At 32.0% G+C, this 15,176-nt stretch overlaps 1 pseudogene; it reads right to left on the minus strand.

Moving 5' to 3' along the window:
- Positions 1-1,962: 1,962 nt before the first annotated feature.
- LOC127081905 (sugar transport protein 10-like) lies at positions 1,963-10,048 on the minus strand (annotated as a pseudogene).
- Positions 10,049-15,176: the final 5,128 nt, after the last annotated feature.

Below are 15,176 nucleotides of genomic sequence, written 5' to 3' on the forward strand. Positions count from 1 at the left end.
AGAACACTTTTACTTTGTTTACAACCCTCACTTTGCATTCCATTAAAGATTGGACTCGTTTAGAAAGGTTTTCCATGAACAATTTTATACAGGATAATCTAAGATCAGTTTGAAAGAGTTATCGAGTGTGAAACGGAAGTTCACTGAATCAATCGAAGACTACCTTAATAGTTTCTGACTGTTGAAAACAAGGTGTTCGACCGAAATGCCTGAGCATGAATTATTCTAAATGGTTTATGGGAGATTATATTATTCTATCATAAAAAAGTTGGATACACAATATCTAAGGGATATGGCCCAGTTGGTAGATAGAGTTTGACAAGTCGAATGGTTGACGACTGACTGAGAAAGATAGAGTGAACAAAAGTAAGGAAGATCGGGTGGCTTACGTCGACATGGAAGGCAATGACCTAGCGTCATATTTTGAATATAACCATGTCGAAGAAAACGAGGTCTATTTGGCTGAATTGAAGTCGGGATTAATGATTAAACAATCATCATAAAATGTTCTACAAAGAGAATGATATTTCCAATCAGAAGGTTTAGAATTAAACTATTACACATGATGTCTTTTTGGTGTGTGATATTTCTACGAAAAAATATTTCTTTGTTATTGAGATAAAAAAGTATACACCCTTTCATTCCAATTTTAAAATCTAAGTTCATGCATTTTCTATCTCTAGGGTCCAATTTGGTTCAATGTGAATGTAAAATAGAAGCATAATCTAGAGAATAAAAAAAAATAAAAATTGAAATTCAGGAAACTTATTGTGCATAAAAAAATATGGAGATTTATTATTAAGAATAGAACTATAGATACGATTTTTCATAAAGATGACATGTGTTACGGCATAACACCAAAATTGTGTGATTAAGTTTGAATGGAACACCAAACTCGACATACATTCAATATACTACTCCGGCCTGATTTATAAGTATAAAAGACAACTTTCAAGCTCACTAAGAATGATAGTTAAGTGCATTTAATTTTATTGGTTTAATGTTAAAAAGAAAACTTAATTACTAATATATCTTTAATTAAATATTCATCAACATTATGTAATTAATACAAGGATAACTTTAGAATTAAGGCATTAAATGAGTTTAGATCTGTTGACATTTGCTTATAGTTAAGACTAACAATTTCAGAAGACTTTTTCTAATAATTAAGGTCGGAGGGAGTACACAAACTATCAACAATATCATTTTTATTTTTTGTCATCTATTTTTTTAATTGGTACGAGAAATATAAGTATTGTTTAATTTGTATATTGAGGATAAGTGTTAAATATTTGACCTCTTTATCACCCCACTTCTTCACTTATTCATCCTAGTAGAGTTATATAATCTACTTATATTAATACAAAGTCAAAGGATTAAATATTTTTCAATATTAAATAGGTTATCATGAGATTTTTTTTCCAATTACTTTCATTGACATTGTGTTTTATTTTCTCAATTTTAATACTAGGTTCTATTCTATCTTTTTTATTTATTTTCATTTTATGTGTTTTCAAAATTTTATTTGTTCTTGTTTTTTTTCTATGATGTAATGCTTTTGTGTAATTTAAAAGAATTTACGTTCATTGTTACAACTTAGAGACCAATAGGATGTTAAGTCTTAATTGATTATTTAATTAAGATTTTTCATCGAAAAAAGTACATGTATTATCATCTTAATTACAAAGTTACAAAAGTAATTTAATTGACTTTGTAGAAATATTTGTTATTGGATAAACAATTTATATTTGAAGTATTAAATAAAGGAGAATCAACTTTATTAAAAAATTATAAACACATTATATTAAAGTACCAATATATTAAAGACTTTTCCTAAATATGTACAAATATTCCTTTTTTAAGAATTCTTATATACAAGATTCCTATAACAACATCAAATTGAATTAAGAAAAAATATTATATTATACTTATATTGGTCTAATTCCCGAGAATTTTCTAATATCAAACAACGACCTTATGATCATGATCAACGACAACATCAGAAATAAACTTTGTCCAAAACCAATGAGATTTCCACACTTTATTCATTTCTTCAATTGGGACACTATTTATCTCAGAAAAAACAAGACAATGAATATTGTCATTATAACCACAAATCTAGTAAAGAAGAAGAAAAATCCAAACTTCAAGTGACAAAGCATAGTAAAAAAAAACTTGAGCAATGATAAAGGTAAACAACATGTTAACAACAACATTGGTAGCTTGACCTGCAGAGCGAACCTCAAGAGAGCATATTTCATTAGGAACTAACCATCCCAATGGACCCCAAGACCATGCATATGCCGCAACATACACACATATAGAGAACAAAAGAAGATTGACTTCAATATGTGTAAACGATCCTTCACCACTAACTCCAAACTTGATAGCAATCATGCTTCCAACAACAATCTACAATCAATAATGATCACATTTATATTAGCTATGTTTGTAAAATAGATTAATTTGAATGGTAAAATAAATAATTAATTATTAGTTAAGATGTAATTGTCACCTGACAAATAAACATTTGGACACCACCTTCAAGAAACAAAATCTTTCTTCCAAACTTGTCCATAGTGAAGATGGAAACAAAAGTAGCTACAACATTGACACCTCCAGTAATTACTGAGGACATGAGGGAAGCATCGTTTCCAAAGCCCAAAGTTTTGAAAAGGACAGGGGCATAAAACATGATAACATTGATGCCCGTGAGTTGCTGGAAGCATGGAATGAGTGAGCAAAACGTTAGTTGAGGTCTGTATCTTAATTGTGCAATATTCTTCCATGGATGTTCCACCTTTTTGGCTTACTCACTAGCATCAATTAGATCTTGGAACTCCTCATCAACATTATCAATTCCACAAATCTTTTGCAACATTTTCTTAGCTCCTTCTTTTTGGCCCCTTTCAATCATAGAGTTTGGTGTGTCGCCTAAGAAAAACGATCCTATACATAACAAAATTGCAGGGACAACTCCGATACCCAAAGAAATTCTCCATCCACTCTCAATATTTGAAGTAAAGTAGTTGATAATGTTTGCCCCTAGGATTCCAATAGTGATCATCATTTGGAATCCCATGTTGAGCGCACCTCTAATCTTTGCTGGAGCCATTTCAGACAAATACATTGGAACTGACTGTTTATGAGTAAAAAAAAATGATAGGCAATTAATTTGCAATATTCTTGATCCTATACACATAAAAACATAAAATCATAAAAACGATACCGATTTTTACCTGATTACAATATCCTACACCAAAACCAAGTAATATGTGGCCAATTATAAGCATTTCAATGTTTACAGCAACACCATTGAGCAATGCACCAACAAGGAAAAACAAGCCACCTGCAAACATTGAGGCCTTGCGTCCTAACATTCTTGTAGTTGTGGAAGCAAATAAAGATGCTATCAGAGCTGCAAGATACAAGGAAGATGTGAACAAAGTAAGGAGCTCGTTATTAAATTTGCAATATTGGCTCTCGTGTTCGGATTCATCTTTCATTTGTTTGTAAACACTAGGGAAGAATTTAACCAAGAATGGTTCCATGGAAGTCACTCCTCCTGTAATACCAAGATCATAACCAAAAAGTAGACCTCCCATGGCCGCCACTAAACATGTGACCAAAATAAACATTGTAACCTTCCCCTCATATTGCCTTCCATTTGTTGAGGCATTTAAAACTCCACCTCCATCGTTTCAATTTGTGTATTGTAAAATTTAGGTATTTATATGATGAAGACTTCTGCTAAATTTCTTTCTCTATATAATAGATATTAAATTTTATGATTATTTTATAGTGTCAATAATTTTAAATATGACAGCAGGAAGTCGTAACAAACATTAAACTGTTTTCAACAATATGTATCAATTTAGTATTTTTAATCGTTTGCATCCTTGTAATTTGTTAAGTTATGAGCATTATTTCGTTAGATTTAGTGTCAATACACTATTATAAGATTTGGGATAAGAGATAATTCTTGTATTGAATCATCAAACTTAATGATATGATAAACATTGTTAAATAAATTTTAAAGGACACTGTTAATCTATTTATAGTATAATGGAACAAGTAATTGAAAATTTAGTTGAATCCCATTTTATTACAAAAAGAATTTGTCATTAAAATTTTAAAATTATTTTAATGTAAATTAGTTTATTATCTAATAAGATTTAAATTGGTTTTAATTGTATATTTTAAGTTAATAAACAAATATATAAATCCTTTAACCACTCAAAATTGTATGCAACTTGTAAAGGATTACGTAAGACTAAAATAAAAAGATTAAAGTAAATTGACGATATTATTATTTTCAGATAAAATTGATACTGGAATTTTTCACACGACTACTATTCAGGATCATTTGTTTATGTTTTTTAAAACAATTTTATAGTATTAGATATTTTAAGAAAAAGAACTTCTAATGAAAAATCATTTTCAATAGTTCATCATAAAAATGTTATTTTAGGTATTTCATAATTTTGTTATGACTTTTTTTGACATCAAATTCTAAAAAACAAACTTAAATTTGAAGATATTTTAAAATAATTTTTCTAAGAATCATTTTTGAAATATATCATTTTTAAAAATTAGGTGATTTTGTTTATGATAAATCATTAGTAATGAATATTATATTAATAGATGTCAAAATTACCCTTTTAGTTTATGAAAAACGAGTTTGAAACAACTTATATTAATAGTTCTTTAAATGATTGAATTGTTTTTTAATTAGTCAAACTAGAAGAATCATATGGGATATATAAAAGTTTAAGATCACCCTTTTGAACCATCAAAAACATTGCACATAGAATCTTTAAGATAAGATGGTGAATTTCTTTGGATAGTAGAATGGAGAGGTGAGAACAATGAGTTTTAAACGGGCGTTGTTTATGACATAGTGGAATTTGGTGGTGTTATGTTATGTTATATTGTAGAGTAATGTTATTCCTAAACCCTATTTCTTACACCAATATTTATATCAAACACTATTCCCCGTACTTAAACTTTAATTTATTATAAATTAAATAATCAAAATAATTTTAGACTCCAGACTTGCATATTATTTATTTTCTCAATATTCTCTCTTAAACGGAAACGTTATAGGTATCTATCATTGTTAAGCTTTGGATATAAATGAGTTGAGTTTTGGATTGGTGAAAATTTCCGCTAATTTTTCTTGCAAAGAAATTCATATAAGGTTAAGAGCACCCTTTTGAACCATCAAAACCATTGCACACATAAACTATAAGATACGATAGTGAATTCCTTTGCATAGTAGAATGGAGAGATTAGAACAGTGAGTTTTAAACTTGTTGTTTATGACATAGTGGAATTTGGCAATGTTATGTTATGTTATATTGTATCGTGGATGAATAATTGAAATTTAATTATAAAATATTCTCGCAAAAGAATGATATATTTTCAATTAAAAGGTTTATAATTTAGATTATTAGCTAGACATGATGTGTTATATATATTTCTATCAACAAATGTTTATTATTCAGATAAAAATGTATAAACCCCTTCATTCCATTTTTTTAAAATTTAGGTACATACATTTTCTACCTTCAGGATCCAATTTGATATAATGTGAATGTAAGATAGGTGCATAATTTAAAGAACCAATTTTTTTTTAAAAATTATAATTAATAAGCTTATTATGCATAAAAATATGGTGAATAATTATTATGAATAGAACTAGAGACACAATTTATAATAAAGATGTCATATGACACCGCATAACACCAAAATTGTGAGTAAGTTTTAATGGAACAACAAAACCCTACCTATATTCAATATATGTTAATGTTTTCTTTCTACTCATTCAGTTTGTTATGGAGATTCTACCGTACTCCTTTGATGAATAATTCCTTAAGAAGAATAAAAAGAAAACATGCAAAATTATTGGCTGTTATTAACTCTCATTGCTTTAACAAGGGTGTTGTGCGTGGTTCTATGTGATTTACATGTTAATGTGATTATAATTATGCCAAAAATATAAATAAAACTTATTAGGAAGCAATAATTGATTAACAAGCGTACTTAATTAAGAATATTCAATACTTTATTCTCTAATGGATTAGAACCGTTGTGTAATCTATTGTGGAGCAAACTCGCTCTATACTCGATTAGGAAACCTCTTAATTAATTAAACCCCAAACGGTTACACTTTCTTTCTTAAAAGGTTAGGTTATAACTAACTAGCGCCTCTAGGTAATTGTTTTCCCATGTAAGGAAGACTTGTGTTCACTTCATAAAAACACATAAATGAGAAATATATCGCTTCTCTGTTACTCTTTTTCTTCTTAGAACTTTTTTATACATTTCACTACTACTTATGAGTGATTTCCCCTAGGTTAAAAAAGAGTTTTTATCTCAGTTTGCTGGGTGAGGTAAAGAAGCGTGTCATGGAAAGTGCACTACTTTTTCTCTCGGTTGAACTATCAACCGAGGGGGAAATTTTAACTGGCCATGGGTTATATCCCTATAAACTATCAATATGTGTCATTCATAGCGTAACATCTAAGATATATATTTTTTATTATCAACATTTGTGATTCAGAATCATAATATTTCCATTATCAATACTTGTAATATTGGATCACTGGTTGCACTCTCTCTCTCTCTCTCTCTCTCTCTCTCCAAGTTATTTTATAAAAGTTAACTGATGTAACAACCCGTATAATATATATCTAGAATAATATCATAGAAGTGTTAATAATTGATACTGATCCAACATAAGGGCCTAATGGCATCAATATATATATACATGTCCAGACTAAAAACATCAATGGAACATGTTATACCATAATGCCTAAACAATAAAAATCTAAGAGCTATGTGCAATCTCTTCGTTGCACACAACTCCCCAGCGGAAGATCATGATAAACAGCATCCCTTGAAACATCCATAACAACTTCTCATAGATTCAACCTGTAAGGATTACCTGAAAAATAACAACAATAGTGGGATGAGATAATAATCTCAGTGAGTTCTCCTATCCTATGGGTCCACTCGGCTCTACAGGGTTTCTAATCAATATTCAACTCATACCCAACTCAAGTCAACAAGGGAACAAAGACTTGAGCAATGGGGAAACTATCTCACAATTGTATGGCAACATGCATCTGAGTTCTCACAACTCAACCACAATCATTATTCAGATCACGACGCATCAATTCCCAAACTGACTTACGTCTAAGCCAGGCCCGGTTCATGCATGCTCGTATGATTTGACTTTCGCGGTGGATATCGGGTCCTCTATGAGGCTTAATCCCCAGTTCAAGCGACCGTCACCCGTATGGGACTCTAACCCACCTAGGGTAGATTTCACCGTATGACACTCTAACCCACATAGGTTTCCACCTTTCCCCCATGTCTGCCATGGTTGGGGCTCAAACCCAATTGAGGCTCGAATCATTGGTCCCACATCCCAATGCTTACACGTCTAAGCATACCAATAGAGATGTGTACCACCACATAGAAACACACATTCTGAATACATGATCGGTTTCACAAATCATTGGTTCCACGAACCATAACAAAATTCATCAATCACAGGTGACTTCATTCACCACAATACACAACAATAACATGGCATGTTCCATATAATGCGTCTCATTCTCAATCATGGCAACAATTCGTCCACGACCTCCACATAAGTGTCGTACGAATGAATACCGTATTCTCATACATATATCACACATGTTCCATAACCTAGATTATATTTCTAAGTTATTAATCAAGTTATTCTCTTAGGTTTCCTCACTCATCTTTGTAAGGTTTTTAATCATGTTATTTCACAATCAAACATATCAACAATGTTTAACATTCATCATAATATAATTCATAGCATTTATCAATTACATGATATTTTATAGCATGGAACAATAATAGTAGCCCTTTACGTTATCTTTCTAACGCATCCGCCCGTGTCCAAAATGGAGTTATACCACTCAATTAATTCATTAATTTATCTTAATCAAGATTTAGATTAATATTTATTAATTGTATAAGTATTCAACAACAACATCTTTGGCCTAGTTGTAAGGCTTGTACAATTCCAATGAGGTCCCGGGTTCAAACCCCATTAGTGACATATTTTAATTCATCAAATAGTTAATTCATGTCAATAGATTGATCAAATGAATCAATTGAATGTGAATTTCTCTAAAAAAATTCACTAAACCAGTGTCAATTCCATTTTTCCATTTTTCCACTCCTCAGAACACTAAATTCCTCTGTAATTCCATTTCCAATCAAACCCACACTCCTTCTCCCAACATATCCATCTCACTACATGCTCATATACACATGTATAACAAGAATCTCAAGTTCATAACCACAAGGATTTTAACATCATAACATAACCATAACAAATCATATTATCACAATAATCACAAAGAACATATCAAGCACATGTTCATAAAACAACAACATCAAGAGTAATATTCATCACATAGCATGGATTGTTCATGATTTGTTTATGATTCTATAACCCTAATTTCTATAGAAATCTAGAGTTTCTAACTAGAACTCACCTAGTAGAAGAAGAAGATGAAGTTTGGTGAGGATGATGAGTAGAAAATGGTGATGATGAACTTTTCTTTCTTCTCCTCCAAGCCTTTCTTCCTTCTTTCTCTCTTATTCTTTCTTCTCTTTTCATCTTCTCTATTCTTCCCTTTCTTTTTTTCTTTCTTTCTGATAACTCTCTCTCTCTTTCTACCTACTCTTCTTATCCTTTTCTTTCTCTTTCTCTTACAACCACACAAATATATAACATATACTTTATATATATATATATATATTTATATATATATATATATATATATATATATATATATATATATATATATATATATATATATATATATATATATATATATATATATATATATATATATATATATATATATATATATATATATATATATTATAATATTAGGTAGTAACATAAAATTTCTCAATTGATATTTCATCTTCCAGTACCAATTGACCAATTATTAATGTTACCAAAAATGTCCTCTCTTGTATTTATTAATATTGGTCTGTCTCTTTATTAATAATTAATATCTTCAGAGTTCACTGGTTACTCTATTGGTCCCAATTGACAACATTTAGAGCACATAGGAGTTCCAATTGTTACAACTAACAAAAGATAGAGTACACAGGAACTCAATTGATCTCAACTGACAACTAATTGGTCATTTAAGGGAATATGGGATATTACATTCTCCCCCTTAAATTGAAATTCTCCCCCAAATTCCCTTCACTCAACAAACAAACAATTCTTGTATCAACGTCTTGGACCAACACTTAACTTCTCTTCGATTCCAAACCTCTGACATACTCATTCTTCTAACTTGTCCTTACTGACAAATTTCCTTCTTTCATGAACTCTTGAAACTTCTTGATTTCCATCATAATCTTATCCTGATATTGGATTAACATTTATACTTGCTCCCACTTAATTCCTCTGATATACCGCTCAACATTAGTTGGTCACTTTCCTCCCAGAAACCACGACTTCCCTTCCTTGCACTAAGTTACACAAAACATAATTACGACATCTTATCTTGACTTGGTTAATCAATACTCAGTAATTCTTCATAAGGAAACTTATTGATACCTTGACCGCACACAATATTGACTACTCTTCTCTTACTATTCCTTCAACAAATGCGACAACTTTGTAATCCATTTATTGATAATCTCATAAATTTCACTTGATCTGATAATGTATGCTACAAGCCCTTACTCCTACTGCTTCCCTTCTCTCGTACTACTCCAATAAGATATCACCATTAGCATGAGATTGTCTTACTCTCATCCTTACCTCCATTCTCACGAGTAACTATCTCTCTGATCCCCATAGACTTGATTGAGCTCTTTCATCCATCACCTTCGATTATGCTACTCTGATTCCAACAGTGGAACACCTGGGATTCCTAGGCACTACTATTTAGCTAACAATCTACAAAGAAACACACTTACCCTCTAGAGTGCTTACTATCCAAAATGGTACTAGAACCTTACTGACTTCCATTAGTATAATAACTTCCTTGATGACTCACAAAAAATTTAGAATAAGATCAACAATCTTAAGAAGATAGGTATCCAGGAGTTACATTACTACAACCTTAAAAATGTACAACATCCAGATTCGTCGTGTGTTCGGAGTAGCTAAACCAAATTAGTTTGACAATCTCTGGTTCTGGTTACTATATTCCATATCAAATCCTCTTATAGGGTTTTGATTCATTCAATATTTCTCCCGACACATGATCTCGACCAATTAACAAAGTAACACCGTCAAGGAACTCTAAATCATCACAAGACACCACTTCTAAGGAACTTAAGCAATCTAGAGCGTAACTATGAGTGTCCATACACCTCATAAAGTCACACACAATATTTCACACAAATCTAGAGATAACATTTTACTTCGTATCCAAAATCATTCATCTCAATCGTCCTGTCCCATCTTCCTTAATCTTAGCTCATGCTCTTACTAATATACAGTCCGAGTTACATGTTTAACTTCAAGAATCTAATTCTCGTTCCACCTTGAAAGTATAATTCATGAATCCTTCCAATAGGGTGGAGTATCATCGTACATATCCATTACCACTCTCAGGGAGTCTACATCTAAGGATATGAATCCGAATGAATTAATCAATTTCATACTATGACCAACCACTTCACACCTTATCAATATATACCATATACCTAACTAATCTCTTCCAGATCACCACTTAATAGGTCTCTTCCAGATCTGTTCCTTATAGTTATTCATAATCTTAATAGTGGTAGTTCCCAAACTTACTTAAACTGAGCATGGTCCACCAGGTTGGTTTTCCCACACGTCTGACTTCCATGATATCTCTACAGATGACCAACTACGCACTAAACCTTCAGAAATCCCAATTTCAAAACTACCAATCTGACTTGTGGTGACTCGTAACTCCATCCTCAATTTATACACCCACAATGGTACACTTATGACATTTAAGACACCCTTAGCTCCAACACGGTGTGAACGTTTATACTCCGGGATCAACCAACCAAACACTCCTCAAAAAGATAAATAACAACTAGACTTCCAATAAGCCACTATTACTCTTGCAATTCAAATAAAATGCACTTAAGATGAACCTTATCATTGCCACACGTTTGTGAATGGAACTTTCTTCTAAACCAATACCTACTACACCCTTCATCATACTAGGGTTACTTGTCTTTATGACTTGCTATAGACAATCCTCATTTTCTCCCAATAAGCTCTTGTAATATAACATATTCCACATCCTACACTTAGTCTACATGCTCCAACTTGGTTTACCTTTCATTGTCTATCATCAATTCAACTTCTTAGAATACAAGACTCACGACTCAACAAATGTGTGTTACTTCGCGTCCATCTCAAGGCAAGAAATCCATTACACTTACTTGTGAACATAATGCTACTATCACATACTTTTCTTAATACCAAGGTATAACTTCCTCCACTCCACTACATACTCTAGAAATTCCTCGAGGCGAGCAATCATCAACTACAAGCCTATAACTTCGTCTTAATGAATCTTAATGGTCCCATTGTGTCTTTATCTAAAATGTACCCCATTACAACAGTTGTATTGCAACATCCTCACGACTTCCACACTCGGTGTTCAGTTATCTTTCTATGGTAATTCTCCCAGTTCCAATTACAAAACCATTCTACTAGAATTCCTTAAATCCGACTTACCTGCTCTTCTCCTCAACTAAATCTCTTACAGCCAAAACTCATCAGAGCTTCCATTACTATATAACAGGCGTTCTCTCTCTCCACACAAACTCTTACAATTGATCCTTAGGTAACTTAACATTCCATAATGGTCTCTTACTAACACTGAACAGCTGACGAGCTATCCCAAATTCGATCTCCCTTCTAAGACTGTACATACTTGGTTTATCTTCTAGCTTCCATTTGGCCCATACCTGTTTCTCTTGAAATAGGTAGTCATGTCCTCGAGTCTCTCCTTAGACTTCACCACTACCTTAGGCTCCCAACAAAATTGAACGTCCTTATCCCTCAAGTCCTTAACCATTTGCAAGATACAATTCCAAATATATATGCTCCATGAAGTACTCTCAAACTTCCAAAATATTTTAGTGGCCTTAGAAACTGAAAACACTGATACACTACCTCACTTCTAGACCTTATGACATATGTGCAACATAACCATCTTTCTCCTTCACCATACAAAATTTATTAAAATACTTATTCCATATCAGTGGGTATATCTTATTCCACTAGCAAATTCACTTATTCCTCAAAATTCTGACAAACTCATCCGATAGAATTCCTCAACTTCTCAACTCTGTTAACACCGTAGAATCGCTTGAATGATACACTACTCTTCAAATCCATAATACCCAAATCACAACACCTCTGAAACTTCAACTGGGCTATCTAGTTCTCCTTACTTTCCAACTCTTCTCTTGAGCCTATCCTCAAAGCACAAGTTCAACCCACACTACAGAGTCCTCGTGGTCGCTCAACCATGACCCTACCTACCATGCACATAGCATTAGGTTGATCAGGCCAAATACTACATACAGTGATATTAAGAATCATGTCGGCTAAACACACATATGAGGCAGGAATAGATTTACTTATGATGTTTCAAGGCTGGGTCGAGAATCAACCTGCTCTGATACCAACTGTAACAACCCGTATAATATATATCTAAAATAATATCATACAAGTGTTAATAATTGGTACTGATCCAACATAAGTGCCTAATGGCATTAATATATATACATGTCCAAACTAAAAACATCAATGGAACATGTTATACCATAATGCCTAAACAATAAAAATCTAAGAACTATGTGCAATATCTTCATTGCACACAACTCCACAGCGGAAGATCATGATAAACAACATCCCTTGAAACATCCATAACAACTTCTCATAGATTCAACCTGTAAGGATTACCTGAAAAATAACAACAATAGTGGGATGAGATAATAATCTCAGTGAGTTCTCCTATCCTATGAGTCCACTCGGCTCTACAGGGTTTCTAATCAATATTCAACTCATATCCAACTTAAGTCAAAAAGGGAACGAAGACTTGAGCGATGGGGAAACTATCTCGCAATTGTATGGCAACATGCATCTGAGTTCTCACAACTCAACCACGATCATTATTCAGATCATGACGCATCAATTCCCGAACGGACTTACGTCTAAGCCAGGCCCGGTTCATGCATGCTCGTATGATTTGACTTTTGCAGTGGATATCGGGTCCTCTATGAGGCTTAATCCCCAGTTCAAGCGACCGTCACCCGTATGGGACTCTAACCCACCTAGGGTATCTTTCACCGTATGGGACTCTAACCCACATAGGTGTCCACCTTTCCCCCATGTCCGCCACGGTTGGGGCTCAAACCCAATTGAGGCTCGAATCATTGGTCCCACATCCCAATGCTTACACGTCTAAGCATACCAATAGAGATGTGTACCACCACATAAAAACACACATTCTGAATACATGATCGGTTTCACAAATCATCGGTTCCGCAAACCATAACAAAATTCATCAATCATAGGTGACTTCATTCACCACAATACATAACAATAACATGACATGTTCCATACAATGCGTCTCATTCTCAATCATGGCAACAATTCGTCCACGACCTCCACATAAGCATCGTACGAATGAATATCGTATTCTCATACATATATCACACATGTTCCATAACCTAGATTATATTTCTAAGGTATTAATCAAGTTATTCTCCTAGGTTTCCTCACTCATCTTTTGTAAGGTTTTTAATCATGTTATTTCACAATCAAACATATCAACAATGCTTAACATTCATCATAATATAATTCATAGCATTTATCAATCACATGATATTTTATAACATGGAACAATAATAGTAGCCCTTTACGTTATCTTTCTAACGCATCCGCCCGTGTCCAAAACGGAGTTATACCACTCAATTAATTCATTAATCTATCTTAATCAAGATTTAGATTAATATTTATTCATTGCATAAGTATTCAACAACAACATTTTTGGCCTAGTTGTAAGGCTTGTACAATTCCAACGAGGTCCCGGGTTCAAACCCCATTGGTGACATATTTTAATTCATCAAATAGTTAATTCATGTCAATAGATTGATCAAATGTGAAAATTCCATTTCCAATCAAACCCACACTCCTTCTCCCAACATATACATCTCACTACATGCTCATATACACATGTATAACAAGGATTTCAACATCATAACATAACCATAAAAAATCATATTATCACAATAATCACAAATCATTTGCTTATATTTAAGACTAACAATTTCAGAAGACTTTTTCTAATAATTAAGGTCGGAGGGTGTACACAAACTATCAACAATATCATTTTTATTTTTTGTCATCTATTTTTTTAATTGGTACGAGAAATATAAATATTGTTTAATTTGTATATTGAGGATAAGTGTTAAATATTTGACCTCTTTATCACCCCACTTCTTCACTCATTCATCCTAGTAGAGTTATATAATCTACTTATACTAATACAAAGTCAGAGGATTAAAGATTATTCAAGATTAAATAGGCTATCATGAGATTTTTTTCCAATTACTTTCATTGACATTGTGTTTTATTTATCTCAATTTTAATACTAGGTTCTATTCTATCTTTTTTTATATATTTTCATCTTATGTGTTTTCAAATTTTAATTTTTTCTTGTTTTTTTTCCTATGATGTAATGCTTTTGTGTAATTTAAAAGAATTTCCGTTCATTGTTACAACTTGGAGACCAATAGGATGTTAATTCTTAGTTGATTATTTAATTAAGATTTTTCATCGAAAAAAGTACATGTATTATCATCTTAATTACAAAGTTACAAAAGTAATTTAATTGACTTTGTAGAAGTATTTGTTATTGGATAAACAATTTATATTTGAAGTAGTAAATAAAGGAGAGTCAACTTTATTAAAAAAATTATAAACACATTATATTGAAGTACCAATATATTAAAGACTATTCCTAAATATATACAAATATTCTTTTTTTAAGAATTCTTATATACAAGATTCCTATAACAACATCAAATTGAATTAATAAAAGATATTATATTATACATATATTGGTCTAATTCCTGAGCATTTTCTAATA

The sequence above is a fragment of the Lathyrus oleraceus genome, chromosome 5 (assembly GCF_024323335.1).
Source record: "Lathyrus oleraceus cultivar Zhongwan6 chromosome 5, CAAS_Psat_ZW6_1.0, whole genome shotgun sequence".
Classification (NCBI taxonomy): domain Eukaryota; kingdom Viridiplantae; phylum Streptophyta; class Magnoliopsida; order Fabales; family Fabaceae; genus Lathyrus; species Lathyrus oleraceus.